The sequence below is a fragment of the Rattus norvegicus genome, chromosome 18, assembly GCF_036323735.1.
Source record: "Rattus norvegicus strain BN/NHsdMcwi chromosome 18, GRCr8, whole genome shotgun sequence".
In the NCBI taxonomy this organism is placed as follows: domain Eukaryota; kingdom Metazoa; phylum Chordata; class Mammalia; order Rodentia; family Muridae; genus Rattus; species Rattus norvegicus.
This window is the reverse complement of record NC_086036.1, coordinates 49,753,582-49,766,395: the sequence shown is the minus strand read 5'-3', so window position 1 is coordinate 49,766,395 and position 12,814 is coordinate 49,753,582. Positions and strand designations below refer to the sequence as shown.

The following is a 12,814-nucleotide window of genomic DNA, read 5'->3' as shown; positions in this document are numbered from 1 at the left end:
AATGAGGACAACTTGTAATATCTAAAAATCATTTTGATTCCCCATATTGGGTGGGGGGAATGCACCACCCGTATGTAGTGGGCAGAGGCAGGAATGTGTGTAAGCATCTTAGAATGGTAGCAAACCTCCATTCACAAACATTAACTATCATAATATCCTTTTATTCCTGTCTCAATACAATTGATAGGAAATGAATACAGAAAAGTTAACTATTCATATTTGGTCATTATACATTATACAAGTACCTAGACATCAATCATATGGTATCATCATCCCATGAGTATGTGCAAGTACTAAGTGTCAATTAAAATCCTATAGAAGTAAAGTCAAGATGATTCAGGAGGTAAAAACACATTCTATACAAGCATCATAACTTGATTCCTAGAAACCATACATACATGCAAGTGCAGGCAGACACACAAAACATTTTTATTATGAAACTATTATCTGGGCCACTGAGATGGCTCAGTGAGTTCAGGCATTTGCCTCGAAGCCTGATGGCCTGAGTTCAATCCCTGTGGTACACAGAGAATAGACTCTCACAGGCTGTCCTCTGGCTTCTACACCTGTGCCGTGGCATGTGTGTGCCACCCTCACCACAGACAATAAATAATAAAGGTAATAAACAAGTTGTCAAACATGATGCACATTGGGAATGAAGTAAAAGGAACTTTCTTTTAGTATTTTAGCTATAATCAGAATTGAAACTGCAGCTTGGACTTCATTACTTCAAAAATTCTTTACCACTGCAATGAATTATAACTATAACTGAAGAAAACCCTCCACCCAAACTCCAAACTGAACACCAGGAAAAGAAAAGTGGGACAGGTAAGTGAGTGATGTTCACATCTAGAATTTTCTTTTTTTTATTTTAGATTTTATAAGTAACCTTAATGTGGCTCATTTTCTGGTCTGTGTGTGCATGGTCTACCTCAGTCCTTACAATCACCCAGTGCACATACACACCCCCATGCTGTGACAGTGGCAGCAGAGGTTAATGTCTCAGGCCAGACCCTGGAGTAAGGAAGCTGGGTGTGCTAGCCAGTCTCATGTCAACTTGACAAAATCTAGAGTCATCTGAAAGGAAAGAACCTCATCTGAGACAATGTCTCCATAAGATCCAGCTGTTAAGACATTTTCTTAATTAGTGATCAATGGGAGAGGTCATCTGAATCCTAGGCTGGTGGTCCTGGGTTCTATAAGAAAGCAGGCTGAGCAAGCCATGATGGGCCAGTAAGTAGCAGCCTCTGCATCAGTTCCTGCCTCCAGGTTCCTGCCACGCATAAGCTCCTGTCCTGACTTTCTTCCATGATGAACGGTGCTGTGGAGTATAAGCTGAATAAACCCTCTCCTCCCCGGGTTTCTTTGGTCATGGTGTTCAGTCCCAGCAATAGAAACCTGAGATGTATTTGGTTTAAAAATATAAAATATAAAAATATAATAAATATAAAATATAAAAGACTGACATACATCTTTCCCATTTCCATGAGGTTGGGAGGGCTCAGCAGACCTTGTTGTAGGAGAGCTGGTGTTCCAGGTGGCTGTCCCATGGGGGACAGCACAGAAGTTAGCTGAGAAGGAAGAGAAAGATGTCCTGACGTTCTTCTACCACTGGGCCACTTGTGATTGACAGGTAATCAGGAAGCCGTCTAACAACGATGGCTCTGCCTAGCCTTGTGGGTGCGTAAAAACTGCTATTGAAACTTATTAGGGAAATCAGTGTTTTCTAGATGGTACTTTCAAATGTGCAGAGAAAATGTAGCGTAGCATGACTGACAACTGTTCAAACACAACATTCACCGGTTTGTGCTATATGGTCTCTTTCCTGCCTAACTTCCATGGTCCATAGTCCTCTTTAGTCTTCCACCTATTGACTGACTTTTTCCCCATATCTGGAGAATAAGCCCCATTGAGTCCTTGTCTTCTCCCTCTTCGTTTCTGACCTTCAGTAAGTGTAACATTCTAATCTTTCAAGGCCCTAACCTAGACATGCATATCGCAGACACAAGTTAATCCTCCAGTTTCCCTTCCTCTCTGCCCATTGTTTGCAGTAAAATTTTGCAGCAAACAAATTCTACAGTGGAATATTTTATTATATACTATAAGAAATAATACACTCTGACTTTCCCTGTGATCATTTAATATATTTTCTTTACATTACCTGCCTGACATTTTAGCATATATACTTCTAGGGTATCCATAAATTGATCATTTAAAGGTGTGTTTTCAATGTAAGGATTTAACTCCAATGGAAAAACACAACACATACTCTTTAGAACAGCAACAGGCATGAAGTTCTGGTATTAAAAAGAATGTGATAAGAGGTAACACATCTTCCCCAAAATAAGCAAATTCAAAGTCTCTACTTTGTTGAATATGGATCAAAGATATGAGGGAGAAAACCCATTAAAGAACAAAATGACCCAAAATAAATCTACAATAAATGAGGTCCAACATCCAATATTATGAAAGTTGCATAGCTGAGACTACAGCTGGAGAGAAGGCCCTAAGTCTTCACTTCTTTGTCGCCAAACCACATCAGCACATGTTCTACTTTTGATATGAAATCATTAAATTTCTTGATCCTATTATATGTCAGTAATTGAACTAATATCAAAGTGGAATCAAGGTACCTCGGTCACTAGAAAGATCTATGCCAACCTCCACATTTCCTGAATGATGCTGTCTCTGTCCTTTTAACACCTCTGAGGAACACCCAAATCTCACCTCCTCAGTTCTTACTTGGTGCTCACAGTTTTAGAACCTCATCCAGCTTCCTCTGGATGCCTCATTCCATACCCCGCAACAGGCTTTCTCATACCAGGAGCCTACTGTCTGTCAGACACAGCCTGTTCAATTTTACCCCACACTATTCCTTTCATATCCTTCTACCTTCCTTATGTGTGTCTACACGTCCCCTCCTGACCCTCTTAGGAAGATGGGAAGGCTGGAGGCTCTAGCTGGAGATTCCATGGGAGTCTGTATTTGTGGCTTTGGAACCATGGTGACAAATACCATAAACTGAGAAGTTTAGCCACAGATGTTGATCATCCCACTGTTTCAGAGTCCAGAAGTCAGGGAACAAATTATTAGAAGGCATGGCGTCTTTCACGACATAGGGATGGGTCTGTTCCAGTTCTCTCTCTTACCTTTCTATGGTTACGTGGCTTCTGACAATATAACTTAGATTTTCCCAAGGCACTGTGTGAGTGCACAGATGAACCTGAAACAAAAATAATAACAATAACAACTCTAGAGGAGTAAAACACTCCCCTACCCGCTGTGACCTCATCTTCACTAATTATATCTGCAGCATCCCTATTTGCAAATGTGGTATCTTTTTGCAGCACTGGAAGTTAGCACTTCAAAATTGTGCATTCTCAGATGGGGTGGGAGGAAGAAGGGGATACAATTCACGAGGAGAGCCTTGAAACACAGAGCCCTCAAAGTCATGTGTTCTTATGGATGGATGGTTCGGGCTGGCCTCTCCACAAGTCACATTCTGAAAACATGTGGACAACAGAATAATGAAGTTGGATCTTGGGGCACTATGGTAGAAAAGAGTTTTTGTCTTCTTTTTCTTCTTCTTATTGGAGGTCTAAGGTTCGCAAGTACCACTTACAAACCCGGACATGAAATCTATCAGGTCCCTGATTTGGGCTTCCCATCATCTAAAACTGTGAGCACTGTTACAGCAGCAATAATAGACAAAGATACGGGCAAACCAATCCCCCCACTTCCGTGTATTGCATTCCAAAATCTACCCCTACCCATGCCCCACCCCCACCCCACTCCCACCTCACCCCTCCACCCCCCACTCTGGCCTCGCTTCCGTCCAGTTCTTAGTCCCACCCACTCTGTCAGGTGGTGGTCAGGAGAAAGGCCCCACTCACTTTGATTTAACCCTGATGCTTCATTTTCTACAATCCATTTAGCTATTTCTGCCTATTTACTGATTCTTTTTCAAAAAACGATGTTGTACAAATGGGGCTTATTTCAGTTAAATTCAATTTGCTTCCAAGTGAATATTAGATAACTCTGACTCTTAATCTGCCTTTATGGACAAAATTCAGTTAGAGGCTTCTGGTGATATGAGATTCCACAGACAGATCATGGCTCACGTTTGCAGGGGGTGGGGGCTCTTGGTTATTTTTGGTTCTCAGCACGGGTTTCCTACTGCTGCTGGCTTTGGATTTCATCTGCCTTCTTATTGTTCCAGTTCATTGTTTCTACACCAGGGTCCTCCGAGTCTATAACAAACCCAAACCATTCCGACCTGTCTGGTTAACATGTCTATGTGACCTCAGACACCAATTTGTTTCCTCCAAAGACTTCTGAACAAAACTAAACCGACGATCACTGAGATTCCCTCTGCCCGCCCCCTCCCTCTTTCAAACCCCAGAAGGCAGCCTCAACTTTCATCTCCTGTAATTTTGGGTTTGTGAATAAACTCGATGACCTTAGGTAGGATAACTAATCTTTCTTCTTCATTTTTTCCAGTAACTTCTCCACTGGCTTTGAGTACACTTAATTTTTTTTTTTACAAGCTCCCTTTGTAATCCATTACTGTATGTTACGCAGCTGACATGGACTTTCAGTTTTTATGACTCTGTTTCATAAAAAGCCATCACCATAGTGAATGCTCGGAAGTCTGACATTTCAGAGTGCGTGGCATGACACATAGAGAGTAGACACACAGTAGTTACCATGGCCACGGGCTTTCTCCCATGTTGTTGGATTCTATTGCCGTTCCATACAGAAATGCATCAGAAAAGACAGTTTGTGCGTTGTCCACATGGCATGGTGAATTCTGCTGTGTCCTGCTGTTAGGCCCCAAACTTGACCACTACAGTCAGTAGTTTAGTAGACTAAACAACCTTGAAAAAACTTATAAAATTTGCTTGAATCCTAAGTCACTATTCTATAACACTATATATATTTACTGTTCAATTCCAAGTACGATCAGTAAGATAAGATTAAGCACAATACTGTAGTCAAAGAATCCCTGTAGTTCAAACATCTGTCAGAGACACTCCCTTGCATTATTTATAGATAATTTCCCAAAGGGTACTGAGTCTACCCATTCGATCATCTATTCATCTTGCTAAAAACTCTACAATCCGTTCCACATCAAGCCTTATTGCCAGAAAACTCTGTGTGTTTATATCCCAGTACTCTTCCCCAGAAATGACATTTTGGTGTGAGGTATTAGTGCACATAGGAAGACACCACAGGAGCCTTACACTAACCATGGCTCTTCGGCCCCAAGCCTTCAGCTGAGGAGGATGCTCAGTGCTTTACAGCATCCTCCTTAAAAGCACCCAGAGGAGAAATCATTCTTACTGGCAAGAATCGCCTGGCTTTTTCTAAGCGATTGTTTTTGTGTTAGTTTTATGGGCATTCTAAGACATGGAGCCAATCATGTTTTGCCTGTAGTGCTGGTTTCTAGGGAACAGAGAGCTGCGTGCTCTACCTCCCATGGGCATACAGAACGTGTACAGGGCTACGGCTCACTAACATTCTTCACCCTGCTGCTTCTTATTGCTTCATTTCACCCTTCTTAATTTGAATGTATTGCAGCTTACATTTTTAAATCTCCCTTAAAACATGTTTTACAACAGGTAGGGAAGATAAATGACTTGATGTATAAAAGCAGGTACTTGAAACAAGCCGTAGATTCCATTCATGTCTATCTTGTGTTACTCCATCCCTTCCAAGTCTGGAATGAGTTCATATGGGTTAATGGAAGGCAAGAATAATAGCTAGTGGCCAACTTTGACGTCTGGCTGTCCCCCAGCACTGGACACTTCATTGAGTCAGAAATGTCACAGAACCTTGACATCTTCCAGTCTAGGTCAAGAACACCGAGGTCTGTGAAATGGAGGACAAATGTGAATAATGCCATCTCCACAACTCCAGGGGCTATTAGTAATGCTTCTGTGTTGTAATGTCTGTATTCAGAAGCAAGTTACATCCAATTGTTCTACTAAAATCCAGGTTCCATCAAGTAATTTTGAGTACTAAATGGAGTAGCCACCCACTCTATCCATTTCCCAGATGTGGCCAAAAACAAGGCTTGGTATTTCAGGCCTCGATTTACGTACACCAGTATTTCAACACTGATTATTTTTTTCTACCTTTCGTAAACAAAAGATATAGTTCTTCTTCTTTATATCAACCACCAAGAGTGTCCTATTATATCAAAAATACTGGAGCTATTCTGGGTCCTTGCCCTGTTTTGCTTTCTGTCGCTGTGATAAACACTGTCCAAAAGCAACGTGGGGAGGAAAGGGCTTATTTGGCTTTTGTGTCCTAATCACAGGCCATCATGAAAGGAAGTCCGGGAAGGGACTCAAAGAAGGGATCTGGAGACAGGAACTGAGGCAGAGGCCATGAAGGAGAGCTGCTCACTGACTTTCTCTCCAGGATACCTTTCTTATATCTGCCAGCACTGCCTCCTATGGAACAGTACTGCCCACAGTAGGCTGGGTCCTCTCCCATCAACCACTACTCCAGAGCATGTCCCACAATCTGGCTTATAGGTAGTCTGATGGAGTCAGCCCTCAGTTAAGAGTTCTGTTCCCAAGTGAGTACAGCATGGGTCAAGTTAACAAACAACAAACACAACAACAACAAAACAACAACAACAAAAAAAAACAACCTAACCATCACGGTGCTGTAAACTTATTCGAAGAAAGGTAAACAACTTACTGTCCACGTGAGGGTGTTTTTATATTAAGACAATACTGTATTTTTCCATATTTAAACAGCAGTATCAAAATCATAGCCAATAGCTATGTACAGATCGAGTACATCCTTTGTGATTAAAGTGCTGTCAAAATTTGATCAGCCTCATATTTCATTTTATCAGACAGACTCTACAGAATATTTAGGACTTTGAGGTTCTTTGAATGGCTTTGAAATTCAGAAAGCATCCACAGAGAAACAGGCTTGAGAAGGCTGTCCAACAGCTGCAGCCTCCCAGGCATGCAAGGAAACACAGAAAGGACAACACTATTGTTTTTCTCCAACCTCTAGCCCTCAGACTAACAACCTGGCAGTTTAGAAGCAACAAAAGATCTAGGGCGCTAAGTTCATGACAGGGTTATTCTGCAACTTGAGCTATCCCTGGAGGAGAGAGCTGGACTCGGGCCCAGAATTAAATGCTGGACTTTGGAGTCTCACAGGATAGATCTCCCTCAGTTACTCTGGGTATGGTCACCCCAGTCTCTGTCAACAAAGCAAGATGACAGAAGAGTTCACCAGCTCATCGGGAAAGGCAAACGTCATCCAACATGGAGGTTTATTGTTTCTATCACCAAAGAATACAAACCGGTGATGGATGATTTTGATTGGGAATTTGGTTAGATGTAAAGATGTGTCAGCCATTAGTAAAGCACTCCTGTGAATGTGTCCACTGAAGATTATTCCAGAGACAATCATGATTCTCTCTGAAGCAGCCAACTTAGTGAATAGTTTAATCCATGGATGGAGTCCATATTCAAATAGACTGTTGGAAGCTAGTAAAATTGCAAGGACATGACCTGAAAGAGGTCAAACAGGGAGTTAAAGAGAGGCATGTCTCTGGTAGATTGTGTGTTTCTTGTCCTGGACCATTCCTGCTGCTGCATTGCTTAGCTTCCTGTCTGCCACGACAGAGGCTACTCTACCCAAACTTTCCTACCACGCTGGACTAAAACTCCCGATACCATAAGCAAAATAAATTCTTCGTAGTTTAAGCCATTCATGTTGGATGTTTATCTCAGCAATGAACAAGTACCTAACTCAAGAACCCAATAATGTTCTGACAAAAACAACCAGTTCCAAGGAAGAATTTTTGATAAAAAAAAAACAACTCTGATTTATATCATTAGCCTATTTATATAACATAAATAATCCCACCACGGCTGACTCCAGGCTTTCAACATGGTGTTGCTGACTGTGAAGGAGGAGATAAATACATTCAACTCTGGGCAACCAGGTTAGCCCCTGCACGTTGCCACTGAGACCCACCCACTTAGACATTTAAAGATGTGAGAACGTGGGAGGTTTTTTTTTTGTTTCCTCATGATCCTGCTTAGTGGAGCCCATCTTTAGCTTTCTGCAGGTCCAAACACTAGGCTGTCCTGCCTCATAAATCAACTCATCCATATCCTGTCTGAGAGTACCGTTGTGGGCTCACATTGAATGATAAGATAATGGAGAAACATCTCCGGGGTGTGTGTGTGTGTGTATGTGTGTGTGTGTGTGTGAGAGTGTGTGTGTGTGGTGTGTGTGTGTGTGTGAGTGTGTGTGTGTGTGTGTGTGTGTGAGAGAGAGAGAGAGAGAGAGAGAGAGAGAGAGAGAGAGAGAGAGAATGAATCTCTTATCTGAGATGCACTGTTTTAGCTCCAAGGTCTCTGGAGTCAGGTTTTCCCGGGAAGATGCACCTGATCACCTGGAGGGGAGGTTTGGCACCCACCACACTAGGAAATCTAAGAAGTCATTAAGTCACATCCCCATGTGATTTGTCAAGACCATCTCTCTCTCCTTACTTGCTCAGAGCTCAGGGAGAAGGGAGGGTCTTCTCATCCCTCAGAACTTACTAGTTTTCTACTGTGTCTTTACTTATGACACATCAAAAATAAATTCAAATAATTTCTTCTACTAATGTTGCCCCTCAATGCCGTGCTTGTGTAGTGATATAGGTGGTGTTTTAGAAGGATGCTCATCAAACATACACTGAGGAGCTAACTCTACCGACGTATATATAATATGCAAATGTTTCATTTCATACACATCAGCATGTATTCATAGGTTTGTATTTGTGCCTTTGTGCTTTGTTTTGAGACAGGAACTCATGTAGCTCAGGCTGGTCTTGAACTTGCTATATACAGCTAAAAATATCATCAAACTTGTGATCACCCTGCCTCTACATCCAAGTGCTGGGATTATAAGCAAGCAGTGCCTGGCATGTATTCATGCTTTTGTCTTTCTGTATGTTGCATCTGTATTTTTATTTCATGTATAAAATACTGTGTATTCTATATTATATTTACCTGGTGCATTATATGACTAGTATGTGAATACTGCATTGTACATTAAAGTGAAGCCTAGAGAGAGACCACAGTTTAAAAAGGGTGCTATGCTTTAGCACTGTCCAAGTTCAACCAATGCACAAAGGCCAGGGGTTTCTTTTTCCTAAGTTCTTATGCCTCGTGCCTCTCAGATGATATTTATGTGTGCAGCTTGAATGACTTTCCAGAGGCCACAGAAGAAAATAAAAATGCCCAATAACATCAGGAATTCCTGTAGCTTGTCCCTCCACTCTCATTTCTTATCAAATATATTCTTAGGTTGAAGCCTGGGGCTCCTGCTGGATGCATTCCCATTACTCAGTTCTCCACAAGATGGTCGAATTTCTCAGATTCAGTAACATTCCAATTATGTACCTGTCTCTAATTAATCTTGGAAGCCATCATTTTTTCTCTCACCGACAGCATCTATACCCACTTGAAACACCCTTGAGGTTTTAGTACCTGGAAAAAGTTCAATATACCTATTCCCTGTTTCTTCCAAGACCAGACAGAGTGAGCAAGGAGATGGTTTGAGTCTCCCCGACAGAGCTCCCATATGTAAATTCCATCTTCAGCTGCTGTCCAGTGTTCTCCAACATCCCATGAGTTGCAAATAAATAGCAGAACAACATATGATTCAGCTCGGGACAGTGCTGAAAATGAAAGGTACTGAAAATAAACAAAAACAAATAAATAAAAAGTTGATCTGCAGCAGATATAAACTGGGGTGACCCTTGGAGATGTGGTCTCCTTCATTATAATTGTCTCACCATAGGCTACTCTCAGTAGTTGTTTTATGCAGAACATTCCTGCTGAAAGCAGTCGAATGGCTTCTCTGTGCAACCAATTCTGGGATCTCTGGTTGAAACTACTATTTTTCTTAAAATATTTGTGTTTTTTATTTTCATTTCAAATGTTATCCCCTTTCCTGATTTCCTATTCATAACCCCCAATCCCATCCCCCTTCTTCTATTGAAGGAATTAGAGAAAGGATTGAAGGAGCTGAGGGGTTTACAACTCCATAAGAACAATACCAACCAACCAGAGATCCCAGGAAACCACTATTTTTTTTAACTTTATGCCCCCTTGGGGACTGTAATTCTGCAATCCTTCTATCTCTACCCAGCTCCTCTCTTGTTGGTTGCTAATGCCATAATACAAGAGTTTGGCAGCCAGGCCTACCATCCGCCTCTGCCTTCTCTGTGCCCTGCCCTTCCCCAAAGGGCCAATCCCACCCTAAAGCACAAAAGCACAGAAATGCTAGTGAATACTGTCCTTGGGCTCCCTTATTGAAGAGTCAAGAATCGCTTTTAGAAGAGGCCATGTAATAACAGTTTATATTTACTGAGGAAACATGCCTGGCAAAGACTTTTGCTAATGGAAATGTCTTAGTCACTGTTTTATGGTCATGACAGAACACCACAACCAAAGGAGAAAGCATTTAATGGGGGCTTATAGTTTCCGAGGGTGAGTCCATGACCCTCAGGGAAGGAAGTGTGGCAGCTGGCAGGCAGGCAGGGCATGAGAGCAATAGGTGAGAGCTTACATCTGATCTACAAGCATAAGGCAGAGAAAAGAAGAGCCAACTGGAAGTGGTATGGGCTTTTAAAATCTCAAAGCCACCCCCAGTGACACACCTCCTCCGAGGTCACACCTCCTAATCCTTCCCAAATGGTTCTGCCAACTTTGACCCAGACATCTCATTCAAACCACCTCAGGGGATCTGGAGTTTAGGACCTCTTAGATGGGAACGGACACATAGGGGTAAAGACCAGGCTTGAAACCAAAGTTTGGGGATTTCCAACTCATAGAAAGCTTTCAGTGTTAAGTTCAGAGGTGAAAGCTTGGTTCAATACTCAAATATCAAGTAACTCAATGCATCACGTCAAGGGAAAAGAACATACAGTCTTACCAATAGATGTAGAAGACATTTGACAACACTGAACACAACAAAAACTGCCACAAAGCAGGGAATCGAGAACTTCTTACACTTGATTTAAAAATACATTTATTTTAAAATCCCATACATAGCTAACATGAATAGAAATGTTCACATCCCCTGCGCCTAACTGAGAAGTTGTTGACAGTTAGTTGATAACTTTGGGGAGAAATGGAAGAGGGATCCATTTTCTTTAAGGGCGTGGCTCCTAATATGGATGCCCCACTGCTCAAGGTGGACTCAGTAGGTTATTGGGTTGGGGACATGGCACAAAGTTGAAGGAGATAGAAATATGGAGGTGGTTCTGAAAGGAGTTGGGGGAGGGTTGGAGAAGGACTTGGGGAAAGAATTGAGGTTAATAGAGTCAAAATACATTGTATGAAATTCTCCAACAAAAAAAAATCTATTTTTATATCTGTCATGAGCATACACACTGCTAGGTAACTAATTGTTTTCCCTAGGTTTGAAGCTACAATGGCTAGTCTTGGCTGTCAATTTGATACATATGGAAAGAGGAAACCTCAATGGAAGAATTTCCTCCATCGGATTGACCTGTGAACATATTTATAAGCCATTTTCTTAATTGCTAGCTGCCTAAACTCTTGGTGCTGCAGCTCTGAATTATCGGTGAGCTTTGAGGTGACAGCTGAAAAGCTGCCAGCCAGTGTTAGAACTCTGATCTCTTGGCAGGCTTTGGGTTGCCAATGAATAGAGAGCAGGTCCCTGACAGGCAGCAAAAGCGATGGGTCTACAGGACAGAAACAGTAGGTCTGTCTTGAAGCGGGAGCCAGATACCTGTCAGAGGCAGGAGGAAACTTCAAAACAAGAACAAGTTCTCTGCCCCAGCATCAGGAGCAGCAAGTGTCAGAGATGGAACAGGAATATGCTCGCCTACCTCAGAAGGTCTCCAGTGGCCAGCCTCTGACAGATCTCAAAGGCAGGAGCAGTCTTCCCTCTGATGGTCCAAAGAGGCTGATTCCGAAGTCCGAAGTGCTTTGCCAGAAGACAGCAGCCAGAAACCAGGAACCAAACTGGTGACTAGGCTAAGCCCCCAAGGATTTAGGTAGATTCAAGTAGGCTCTGATTGGCTGAGTATGCTTCTTGCAAATGAGGCATAGAATAAGGGCCAATCAAGAGAGAGCCTGTCAGCCCTAGTCCTGGGAAAATAAAAATCTCCTTCAAACTGTGGCTTGGTGACCCGTCCCCATTCCCCACAGCAGAAACAGAAAACAGGAGGAAGAATTCCCTGGTTTTGCAAGTCTTTTCTGGAATCGGAATCACTTTGTAGGTCAAAAGCAGCCTTCTGCTAACCGTTTCGAGTGAGACCACCTACTACACTGTTACACTGGAGTTTGAGTTTGAACAGGGTAATTTAGAAGGCATGCGTAAATTCCAACAATTGCAAGTGGTCAGTATAATTCGAGGAGAGGTTAACTAATGAACTAAGGTACCGGCATCTCTGAAATGGACCTCAGCTACGTGCGTAAATGTAAGAACTACTGTTTCTCCAGCGGCCTACATGGGAGTTTAGACAGGCTTGTCCACGTAAAAGCTATTAATGTAGACTGCTTTGCAGATGACACTGCAGTCAAGAAAATGTTTCAGAATCCCTGTGGCTTGCCTCCTATTGAGAAGCAAATCTATTTTGCCACATGTGCTGTGCATTTAAGGAGCAAACAAAAATGATGACACATTTCACTGGGAAACAGGACGGGGATCAAGGTTATGGAATTCAACAAATATGAACTGTCAGCCGGTAGAGGACTAGCTTAGCAGTAGAGACCTCGGGGTCAGAATACTCAAGTTTCTCTGGAACTAC

General features: G+C 42.2%; 1 long non-coding RNA gene across 1 annotated transcript; it reads right to left on the bottom strand.

Annotated features, from left to right (window-relative positions):
- Positions 1-2,440: 2,440 nt before the first annotated feature.
- LOC134483023 (uncharacterized) lies at positions 2,441-12,028 on the bottom strand. Its single transcript, XR_010059822.1, has 3 exons — positions 11,891-12,028; positions 9,519-9,725; positions 2,441-3,223 (listed from the first exon to the last, which is right to left on the bottom strand). It is a non-coding gene; the product is annotated as an uncharacterized LOC134483023 (long non-coding RNA).
- Positions 12,029-12,814: the final 786 nt, after the last annotated feature.